The following is a 13,771-nucleotide window of genomic DNA, read 5'->3' as shown; positions in this document are numbered from 1 at the left end:
TTATGAAGTGGGTTTTTAATGAAAAAAATGGTTTAATTCACAATTGGGATTACTAACATCGGAGGTCATTTAAATAAAGTAATTAATAATTAAATCGTGTTTTGAATATTATTGTGCACTTTGCTATAAATACCATACCGATAATGACAACTATTTGTATACGTACCTCAGAATCGAAGTACAAAAGACACACAAGTGAGAAACACTTTTTCATAATTTAGAGTGAGATGCAGTTATTTGGCAGGATAGAAATGTCACTATGGCTCATGAATTCACCTGAAGTTGACTTTTCACTTCATGAAATGGTTAAATCAGACACACATAGTTACACCTTTCGTTCTTCCTTCTCAAAATTGCAGTTGAAATATGAAACATTTCTACATTCATATACTGATGGTTCAAAAGATAATGATAAGGTTGCCGCGGTTATGGCTTCACAATATGAAGCGCATGAATGCCGGATACCAAACAACGCATCAATATTTTCTGTAGAAGATCGCCCTTGAATATATTCAAAGAAACAAAGTAATGAGAGCTGTTGTCCATTCAGACTCTCTTTCTGTTCTACAAACTCTTATCAATAGAAATATCGAAAAAAAAATTAATTCGTAATACCTTAATACTATATCATGAACTTGCTTTTAACTTTCGTATTTTGCCGATTTTTAACCATTCATCAAATAAATGTTAGAAGCTCAGTGTCGGGAGGATTGGAATACCTATACCAATAACAAATTGCACTCCGTTAAACCTGTTATCGGTTGATGGTCTCCAGGCTATAGAGACAACCACCGAGACGAAATTGTCCTTGCCCATCTTCGGATGGGTTATATATACCTTACACATTCATATATGTTGAAAGGCGAAGATAATCCTTGGTACATAGGATGTGATGAGTCATTCACCGTTAAACATGTTTTATTGGACTGCAGTGACCTTCTGTCTACTCGAGAACGTTTTTATCGCAACATTACATGTCTAAAATCCCTTTTTGAAACTGTTGAGATTTGTAAAATTCTACATTACCTGAAAGATGTTGGTCTATATAATATATAATAGACTATGACGTATCATTTTAATCTTTTGTGTTAACATACCCATTTAAGATTTTTAACATTTGTCTTTTACCTTTTGGTTTGTTTAATGTTATTTCCTTTTGGGTCGCTGTGTGTATTACCGTTTGATGGCCCTAATGACATTTTGCGTGTTGACGGGTCTTTAAGAATGTCATAATAATAATAATAATAATAATACCATACATCAGATAGTTTTAGAAAAGCGTCAAGTAGTACTTGTGTATTTTCTGAACCGTGCCAATATTTGAGTGAATTTAAAACCACATAAATCCACGATGTTAAGTGTGATAAAGACCTCAACCTTATATACCATGGGAAATGTCATAGAGGTGACACATTTAATACGATACTTAAATTTTATCTTAGCAATCAAATGGGGATTTCTGTTTTATCATACACGTTTAACTTTATTGCTGGAATTTCATTGCATTTAAATTGGAAGCGAACACATGATTTGCTTAGAATTTTGTTACGTGACTGGCAGAAAGTTAATGAAAAAAACAACAACAAAAAAGAAAAAATAACATTTAAGTATTATTATAGACACAGAGTGAAAAACTGAGTCATATTTTGTCAATTATTTATATAGCGCGAAAAAATCCCTCATTTATCAAGATATTGGGACAGGACATTTTATGACAATGGAGTGAATTATTAAAGGGTAAGCATTTTATAACGATGCACCTTGAAAGTAATGTACATGTATTTAAAATGAGACATTTAAACTGTTTGAATTTTTTTCCTGATTGATCACCAATGACTGATACTGTGTGAATGTAAGTGAATGACTGACAAAGGGATCTATCATACAACGTATTTCATTCGGGGTAAATTGCTATATTTGTATCTGAGCTGTCGTTGTTCGTTTCTTAAGTCATCATCTGAATTAATGACTCGATATAAGAAACTTTCATAAAAAAAACATCGAAAAGAAGAGAAATAATCTGATTATATCAATTTTGTATAAACGAACTTACTGAGAAATACTCATGACGATATCGTGCATTTTTATTAATAAAAAAGTTGTTAAAAGTTACTCTTCGTAAACTGTACCTTGTTTAAGACCATTGCCGAACAAAAGAAGGATATCTTTAGACGTTTCCGCTAGAGGTCGGTAATTACTATAAACACGTAAATTTCCCGGGAAGACTACACGGCAAGCCCATGACTGACTATACACTTGCATCCTATCTATGATATGACGTCACCAAAAGCACATTGTATTTTCAATTTTTTCGATATCCCCACAAAGTTTTTTCTTATTTTCTAACAGATACCACTCAACTTGAGTATGTTTTAATGTTATATAAACATAGTTATAAAGTGGAAATCTTCTCCAAAAGTTTCTTTCCCTCGTTAATTTGCAAACTGATACGTATAATTGGTGTTTAAGAACATACATGTAAATCTTTACTATAAACTCGATTTAATAGCTTACATAAAGATACCTCGATATATTCCTGTAATTTGGCGAACTCGGGTGGTCATTTTACAAATCCAGTTAACGTAATGGGACGAGCATGTACACATAGAAAAACCAACTTGATGATAGACATGAGCAACCTGCTAAAGTCTAGATAAAAAGAATTATGGTATGTGTTTAAAAGGTCTACTCAAGATTTAAAGAATTGTTCTGTAGTCGTATCAATTTTAAAGTTATAGAAATCGCTATACTTGCATTTTTTTGGTGTATGACGATTTTGAAGTTACGAGTTGTCCTCTCAATTACATTTACACGAAGATATATTCACAATTTTGCCGTAACAGGTCGTCTAGATTGTTTGGTCGGTAAATATTTGCAACACAGCTCTGTTAGAATAGTTAGTATGTTTACTAAGGCGTATCAAATTATCGATACACCACATCGTAGACTGTGTTTACAGGTCTATCAAACATTTACATACGTGTGAAACACGATCTCAACATATATCTTAAAGACAATACAGTGAAAAAAGTCATCAATGAATATGTCATAAACAAAACACGGTAACAAACACTTCAAAATGTTTCTCAATAATAATACAATGTAACAAAGACCTCCATATGTTTATCAGTGAAAATACAGTGTAACAAAGACGTTATTATATCTCAGTTATAATACAATGTACCAAAGACCTCAATATGTTTATCAGTTATAATACAATGTAACAAAGACCTCAATATGTCTATCAGTAATAATACAATGTAACAAAGACTTTAGTATATCTCAGTTACAATACAATGTACCAAAGACGTTAGTATATCTCAGTTATAATACAATGTAACAAAGACCTCGATATGTTTATCAGTTATAATACAATGTAACAAAGACTTTAGTATATCTCAGTTATAATACAATGTACCAAAGACGTTAGTATATCTCAGTTATAATACAATGTAACAAAGACCTCGATATGTTTATCAGTTATAATACAATGTACCAAAGACGTTAGTATATCTCAGTTATAATACAATGTAACAAAGACCTCAATATGTTTATCAGTAATAATACAATGTAACAAAGACCTCAATATGTTTATCAGTAATAATACAATGTAACAAAGACCTCAATATGTTTATCAGTAATAATACAATGTAACAAAGACCTCAATATGTTTATCAGTAATAACACAATGTAACAAAGACCTCCATATGTTTATCAGTGAAAATACAATGTAACAAACACTTCAATATGTTTATCAGTGAAAATACAGTGTAACAAAGACCTCCATATGTTTATCAGTAATAATACAATGTAACAAAGACTTTAGTATATCTCAGTTATAATACAATGTAACAAAGACCTCGATATGTTTATCAGTTATAATACAATGTAACAAAGACTTTAGTATATCTCAGTTATAATACAATGTACCAAAGACGGTAGTATATCTCAGTTATAATACAATGTAACAAAGACCTCGATATGTTTATCAGTTATAATACAATGTACCAAAGACGTTAGTATATCTCAGTTATAATACAATGTACCAAAGACCTCAATATGTTTATCAGTAATAATACAATGTAACAAAGACCTCAATATGTTTATCAGTAATAATACAATGTAACAAAGACCTCAATATGTTTATCAGTAATAATACAATGTAACAAAGACCTCAATATGTTTATCAGTAATAACACAATGTAACAAAGACCTCCATATGTTTATCAGTGAAAATACAATGTAACAAACACTTCAATATGTTTATCAGTGAAAATACAGTGTAACAAAGACCTCCATATGTTTATCAGTAATAATACAATGTAACAAAGACTTTAGTATATCTCAGTTATAATACAATGTAACAAAGACCTCAGTGACAAGGCATTGTCACACGGGACCCGATATATTTCTTGATATTACTACGGAATAGAGACAATAATATGCAATAGTGACAGCAAAAAATAATCTAAAGACTCGTTGACGTGTCATGTTTATCTTACTCATCAGAAATATCTTTTATAAAATACACGACAAAATTGTAGAACTACTCGTGCCCATCATATTCATCCATGGCATTGATGATTTTCCTCTTTAAGCTTTGAATAATATAAAGTTATTGAATCCGTATCGTCAATCACGTATTTATATTTATCACACGACTCCCCTGTTACATGTATCAGCGCGATAACATCCGTTCCATTAAGATTGCATGTGACGGATAACACGATGGCATGCTTTTTATTTTATCTCACCTCGTTTCTTAAATCTCGAAAATGTGTTGATAGGAGCACATGTAAGAAGCAAATTCTGTCTTACTTTGAGAAATATACATCGTTTACAAGACGAGATCTTATGGGCGTGACATATATAGCATCTAATTGGTTGAATTGTAACTATGATGCAATGAATTGTGTTCAAATAATTTGTTATCTAAGTGCCAATACAGTATCTGACAGTAATGAAATAAGTTAAATGCTTTTTAATTAAGTGTATACGTTTCCATATCACATTTTTTTTTCCGTAAAGTTAGAGGCCGATACTCACGATATTGAATTCAATAAATTTCACAATTCAATTCTTTAAAAATAAAAACACAGAAACTAAGTCGCACGCCATTACGTGTAGGTAGATTTCCTAACATTTCAGTTTACCGCACACCTACATGTACACTTTATCCGAGTACATAAACATACGTTTAATATCGTAACAACGTCTTATCACAAGAAAAACACATGGATCAATTTATATTTAATTCTGTATTTGTATCGTTATTCCTTCGCGTGCGAATTCGATTTTTAGTTTAAACTGCAACTGCAATCAAACACATTATATCTTTATTGTTTAGGGCACTGGTAGTTGTTTACTTAGATCACACATGTAGATAAAGATCAACGTATCCCGTATGACAGATAATCCGCTACTGAATATTAATTAAATCATTCATTTCTGTGTAATGCTACATCAGTAGAGGTACATTTTCGGTAGTCACTAACGTATATATTCAAGGTTAATTCATTCACAGACTTTAGTTTGTTATAAACAGCGAGTAAAACATTGCAGAATGGTCGTAGTTGCTTCTTTTTTTACACAGCACAATCAGTCGAAATTATACCTGAGCTCGAGCTCGATACCAAGTGAAATGAAAGTCAGTCTTTGGTATCGGCTGTCTATGTTACGTGTCACCGCCGTATAAAAAAATTATACCATCACTACGTCACAGTCGAACAAAAGACATGAAAATTGGGAGATGTATCATCCCCATAATTCAGTTTGTTTTGCATTATATAAATAATATTATAACTCTTCATTATCTTCTTTGTAAGAGGCATCTCATCTATATTGCAGTGTTTAGAAATTTCCGAAAAGCATCCGCCTTCAAAGGGTAAAATATTTGACCTTAATTACTATTACAGATTACACCGCCACTACAGATTGTAAGTCGTCATATAACACATGTTAAAAGATGACATCTTACCTTTGCTTGCCGTCCAGCTGTTGTGGTTCTGGAATTTCAGTCTGTCGATCCGAACCGCTGCAGTTTTTTTTATATGGACTACCCATAGTTCATCCGTCTCCACCCTGGTCACGTGATACTCCTATCCTCAATATTTGTATATCACCCTTGAAATAGACAGGCGATTAATTTAATGGGTTTTTTTCAGCTTGAATCCTCAGTTGAAACTGACACGGGTGATTTATATATTGTATAATGATTAAGGATGAATGGTTTTGGTACCTGACTAAGATATTAGTCTAAGTATTAACAATACATAATGTACTTTGCAAAATATTCCTACCCCTATTTTAAGTATCTATAAAAGATAATGTCCAAAATGAAGCAAAAATATTAAAAGCATTCACAAGCCTCAATATGATATGTTAATATTTACAATGCATAATGTTTACATTGCATGCTGAGCAAAACTCAATAAAAGTATTTACAATGTAAGCAAACCTATTTGATATAAACACATTTACAAGTTTTTACAATTGCTAATTAAATATTTCAATATTCACAACACATAACGTAAATAATTGAAGAATATTTTAAAATATTTTACAAACGCCAGTCACATTTATTCGCAGTATTAAAATTCATAATACATATATCCCACTAACTGATAATAACGTATTTATGTATATTTTGCAGTTTACATTTCACTGTAAATTATAACAGATTTTGCTATTTATTGCGTATATATATAGGATTATTTACAATTTATAATGTACATCTCTCGGTCAGTTATAAAAGTATTCATAGTGTACACATCTCAATCCCAGTATGTAATATTTGTATATTCATTTCTCGGTCAGTTATGGAAATAATTACAATTTTTAATTAACATATCTCGGTGAATTTATATAAATATATACAATTTGTATTATATATTTATCACTTTATAATAAAAGTATTAATATATAATATATTTATCTCTTTATAATGTGTGTTTCCCAGTACATTGTATAAACATATATCACAATTGATAAAACACACTATGCGGTACCTATTTATGCTAAATAGGATGGGGTACATACATTGATCAACATTTAAGATGTTATCCTAATCATATACGCCTACACAAACTTAATTTAGTGAGCACCTTGATACCTTAATGGCCGTGCTTAGTCTATAAGACTGCTATTCAATATTTGATAAAGGTCGATTGTAATCTGTTTTTAATGACATGTATTCAGTGAGGCAGCAACCAGCTAAATGGTCCACAAGGTGATCACATTCAAAATGACCGTAGCTAATATTTGTTAGATAGACTCAGTATCCAAATAAACAATCGTGATTATACAGTAAAAACTTCTGATAGAGTTTTAGAATTAAGTAACAGTAGAGGGAAATGATTAATTGAAGTGCATCATACAGCTGTTTCGTCCTACCATCTGTGATGCTACGGGCCTTAATTATCGAAACCTTTGAGGCTACTGTAGAAAGTCAAAATTAGTCGAAACTGATATAAAAATCAGGACGAGAAATGTACATATCCCAAGAAATTTCCTAGTGTTTGATATAAAACGATTTTCGAATAAATGTAAGGAATCGAAATTTTACCACCTACTTAATGTAATATGGGCAACTAAAGATATCAATACTAAAACACTATCACACACTTGTAAAACATTACCACAATACCAACCCTTGTAAAACATTACCACAATACCAACCCTTGTAAAACATTACCACAATACCTTCACTTGTAAAACATTACCACAATACCTACACTTGTAAAACATTACCACAATACCTACACTTGTAAAACATTACAACAATACCTACACTTGTAAAACATTACCACAATACCAACCCTTGTAAAACATTACCACCATACCTACACTTGTAAAACATTACCACAATACCAACCCTTGTAAAACATTACCACCATACCTACACTTGTAAAACATTACCACAATACCAACCCTTGTAAAACAATACCACCATACCTTCACTTGTAAAACATTACCACAATACCTACACTTGTAAAACATTACCACAATACCTACACTTATAAAACATTACCACAATACCAACCCTTGTAAAACATTACCACAATACCTACACTTATAAAACATTACCACAATACCAACCCTTGTAAAACATTACCACAATACCTACACTTGTAACACATTACCACAATATGAACACTTATAAAACATTACCACAATACCTACACTTGTAAAACATTACCACCATACCTACACTTGTAAAACATTACCACAATACCAACACTTGTAAAACATTACCACAATACCTACACTTGTAAAACATTACCACAATACCTACACTTATAAAACATTACCACAATACCTTCACTTGTAAAACATTACCACAATACCTTCACTTGTAAAACATTACCACAATACCTACACTTGTAAAACATTACCACAATACCTACACTTGTAAAACATTACCACAATACCTACACTTGTAAAACATTACCACAATACCTACACTTGTAAAACATTACCACCATACCTACACTTGTAAAACATTACCACAATACCAACACTTGTAAAACATTACCACAATACCTACACTTGTAAAACATTACCACAATACCAACCCTTGTAAAACATTACCACAATACCTACACTTATAAAACATTACCACCATACCTACACTTGTAAAACATTACCACAATACCTACACTTGTAAAACATTACCACAATACCTACACTTGTAAAATATTACCACCATACCTACACTTGTAAAACATTACCACAATACCTACACTTGTAAAACATTACCACAATACCTACACTTGTAAAACATTACCACAATACCTACACTTGTAAAATATTACCACAATACCAACCCTTGTAAACCATTGCCACAATACCTACACTTGTAAAACATTACCACAATACCAACCCTTGTAAAACATTACCACAATACCTTCACTTGTAAAACATTACCACAATACCTACACTTGTAAAACATTACCACCATACCTACACTTGTAAAACATTACCACAATACCAACCCTTGTAAAACATTACCACCATACCTACACTTGTAAAACATTACCACCATACCTACACTTGTAAAACATAACCACAATACCTACACTTGTAACATTACCACCATACCTACACTTGTAAAACATAACCACAATACCTACACTTGTAAACCATTACCACCATACCTACACTTGTAAAACATTACCACCATACCTACACTTGTAAAACATAACCACAATACCTACACTTGTAACATTACCACCATACCTACACTTGTAAAACATAACCACAATACCTACACTTGTAAAACATAACCACAATACCTACACTTGTAACATTACCACCATACCTACACTTGTAAACCATTACCACCATACCTACACTTGTAAAACATAACCACAATACCTACACTTGTAACATTACCACCATACCTACACTTGTAACATTACCACAATACCTACACTTGTAAAACATTACCACCATACCTACACTTGTAAACCATTGCCACAATACCTACACTTGTAAAATATTACCACCATACCTACACTTGTAAAACATTACCACCATACCTACACTTGTAAAACATTACCACCATACCTACACTTGTAAAACATAACCACAATACCTACACTTGTAACATTACCACCATACCTACACTTGTAAAACATAACCACAATACCTACACTTGTAAACCATTACCACCATACCTACACTTGTAAAACATTACCACCATACCTACACTTATAAAACATTACCACCATACCTACACTTGTAAAACATTACCACAATACCAACCCTTGTAAAACATTACCACAATACCTACACTTGTAAAACATTACCACAATACCTACACTTGTAAAACATTACCACAATAACTATAACATAAATATAATATAAAATATATCATTTATATATTAAAATAAATATAAAAGTAAATATTTCTATATTACCATTAAACAAATGATGAATAGGTATTCGATGATCACTAGAACATAATAAATGATTTGTCAGTTTCAGTATTGACATAAACATCGACCTTCGGATAGGTTTTCCAGCTTAATTCCCGCAGGTGTGCCAATTAAATGAACATTATACAAATATTTCAGCTGTGAACAAAAACACATATCTTGTAAATAATGGTATCATAGAAATGACCGACGTAAGGAGTAAATTTAGACCATAATTTTTTTTATTTACTTGAAAAAAATATCACTTGTAATGATCTGTTACAGTACAAGGTTATTGGTAAATATCTGTACGTGAGTTGTCAATTTAAATGGAATTAATTCAACACCGACCCCATTTTATGAGACGAAATACCATTATAGACTTAATTAAAACATGAAGAAAGGTTAGATGCGTATATCAAAGTCAAACAAAGCGGATGGTTGATCAAATAAATGTGTCAACCGCCGTAATAACTTAATCTCTAAAACATACAGCGATTTGTTACCCGGAACGGATAATGTGCGGTCATGTTAAAAGGAAAATAATTTGATCAGAAAGTGACGACAATCATCAAGCATAAGTGAAGGAGAATAAGTTTATAAAACTGTTTACTGTATACATAAGTGGGTGTTTGGTTACACACTGGCGAGAGAGGGCGATTTATTCGGAACACCAATGATAATTCACCGACGAATGTTGATTGATCTACTCAGAATACTAGGGATAGTAGCAGCTATGAATAAAATCTGCTCTTCTTGACGTCAACTGGAGTAATTGTACCCCCTACTGACACATTCGTGTTCTAGCTTTTTTATTTCTTATACAAAACAGTAAACATGCGTCACTGTTCAAAACTCTTCAGTGCTTGTATAACGTATGACAGGTTATCTCCATGTAATCCCACGTCTAATTATGCTTCCATACTCAATATCGGAATTAACACATGTACCAAATTTTGCTCTCCTGAAGTAGCCATCCCTTCACGCCAGGCATGTCGAAGAATCTTGGTTCACCAAATTACCGTGCCTCATTTGTCTATCCCATAATACCATGTCTTCTCAACACAAGTTTATCATTATATCTCTGCAGGTATACTTGTGTCTTCAGCATGGCCCATATTCCAAGATCTCTTGCATGCCCACCCGTGTTGTTTCTTTTCCCTCTCTAATAAATAATTGTCAACGTAACAATAGAAATGATCAAAGTAATAATGAATAATAATTTTTAAAAAAAACCTAAATCATATACTTATAACCAAATGTTTATCCTTCATATTTCCTACCACCCTACTGTTCCCTTGAAGCCACAGAGCGGAACGCTGTACATTGAATTATTTCGTACTTCTTATGTCCTTCTAACAACTGAGCGGAACGAAACGTGCTTTTTAACTTTTATCCCCAGGATATCTACAGATCCCCATATCCCCTCATGTTCCGATGTAACCACGAACGAAACGCTGTACATAAATAAATACACATGACACCATTACCCATTCTCGCCTACACATATTTTTAAACTTACAGGTATCCTTCTGTCACGCACGTGTTAATGAAAATACATTAGAGAATTATCAACCGGAACAGGATATCAGTCACAAAGTATCGCTGATGTAACTGAATATAACAAGTAATAATAATATAAAACTAAAGCTAAATAAACTGGCTATATATATGACACCTTAACACGCCATAACGAACTCTGCCACACACGATTTTAGACTATCAAGAATCGTGACCGGATATCAGTTACAAAGTAGCACTGATGGTGCTAAATAACACTGAAAAGATATATATATATTTATGTTTTCTTACTGACAGATGGACCTACCAAGTTATTAATATCCAAGCTTTTTCATCCAGATTTATATCGTGAAGGAATCTGGATTTAATCAATAAAAAGCGAGTGAGTTAAGCTTAATGAACATACATAGTATAAACATGGATTAAACCAATACTGAATTATAAAACACTATCTCCTGAAACAACAGGACATCATCTTTTCTCGTATCAAAACGAATCAGTTAGCTTGAAACAGTTAACATTCATTCTGAAAATGGGGTCCTAGAGAGTTTATGCTATTAAAGTGGGCAATGGGTAGTCGCGTAACCCAAGGGTATCGCACGCACCTTCTACTGAGGCTATTGGAATTCTTTGGTCTCTTCCCCTAATCTGGTGCTATCCTGTTTGGCGTCCTGGCAACAAAACATGTGTGGTCATGCGAGAACGAGTGTCAAGATGATTACCCAAAGTAAAATATGTACAGCACATAACGACAAGATGGAAAATATTCAGATCCAAAGTGTTGTTTTGTGCCTTTTTGATCACTGCCTGTAGAGTTGAGATAGTAAAATCACGATTCTGTTGGGAGAGGCAATACATTCAATCATACTTATTGGTTGATAAAAAAGGACCCTTGACGTATTTTCGTTTGATTTCAATTGATGAATCTCGTCACATCATTTTAAATCCTACCTCGGCATAATCTCGCAGAAATAAGGTCGAAAAACATACAAATGTCATTAAGAAAGGTTAAACATATATTTTCCTTTATTGATTATCATAACAATTGTGGACAATTAATTCCATCGTCGAGAACAGCAACAATAATTGTAACGAGAGTATCTGGCGACACAAGTGTAATCATTCGAATGTGCTCTTTATGAATTATTTCAGGGATAGATAATTATTCATCCCAGTATCTTTATTTTGAAGAAGTAAGGGAGTCTGAAATTCAGCTAGAGCAAACTCCAGGGATGTTCCAGTATCTGTAGTATGAGGAGTAGAAATGGACATCGTGCCGTGTCAAAAGACATGCAAACATCTGATTTCTTGGCAATATAATTGCTTACATTTAAAATAATTCTGTCCCAATTTGATATGAAACATGCATAGGCGAAGGGTGATCAGTTTTGTATAAACGAGGCCAGCGCAAAATAGGGGAAATAGATAAATTCGTCGATATCTCAAGGTGGAAAGAGAAATAAAATTTGTATAAACGCTGGGTCTGGTCTCCCTAGGGCGGGAAACAAAAGCAAAATTCAGCAAATTCATTAGAATTGTTCTTATTCTTTAGGAATGACTGAATTTTTTTTCATTTGGTCTGAGGGGTCCATTGGTTAAGGGCTTTGCAAATAGGGGAAATACATATCCATCTTTTGAATGTTTTTAATTTAGTTTAGTTTTTGACGGCTGGAGTTGTCGGACAAATGAGATCAAAGAAAATGACCTTAAGTAAAACTTGGTATCAGAAATAATTCACACATTCAAATAAAGGAGGATGAACAGGTCAGAATAACATTGTTTCACAATGATAATAACAATATCATTTTCATTAGTTCAGTAAGTTGTGGATGAGAAGTTTGTGGCAGAGGCATTGACTAACCAAAAGATTGATATATGTCGGCATTTATTGGTGACAAGAAGAACTGCTGTAAATATAAGAAAATAGTTGGTGTTAACATGTCGTAGTTGATCAGATATTTCAATTATCACGGTTTCCGTGCAAATAGTGAACGGACCGACAAGCTCGTAACATATGGTTTCAAAAGGTGCATATTTTGCCCTTGTTTTGTGGAATTTGAGTTTGGATAATGATAATGCTGCCATGTTAGTGTTTATCGTGATTTTTTTCTACGGATGTCACAGTGAGCTCTTTGATAAATAATCTGTTTCTTAGTGCGATATATACAAAGCTTGCCGTGTTTGATGTTCGTTAGACTGCCTGCTGGTCCGGTTGTTGTTTACCTTGTTCTCATTTGAGAGCGTGACATTACCAGCTTGGACTGACCAAGACTTACATGACGGGTATCGTTGATAAAGCAGATGACGCTCACTCTTTCTTTCAAATGTTGCCC

Source organism: Ylistrum balloti, unplaced genomic scaffold (genome assembly GCF_031769215.1).
Source record: "Ylistrum balloti isolate Yb309-2 unplaced genomic scaffold, AGI_CSIRO_Ybal_v1 Utg369576, whole genome shotgun sequence".
NCBI classification, from domain to species: Eukaryota; Metazoa; Mollusca; class Bivalvia; order Pectinida; family Pectinidae; genus Ylistrum; species Ylistrum balloti.
Note: the sequence above shows the minus strand (reverse complement) of the source record.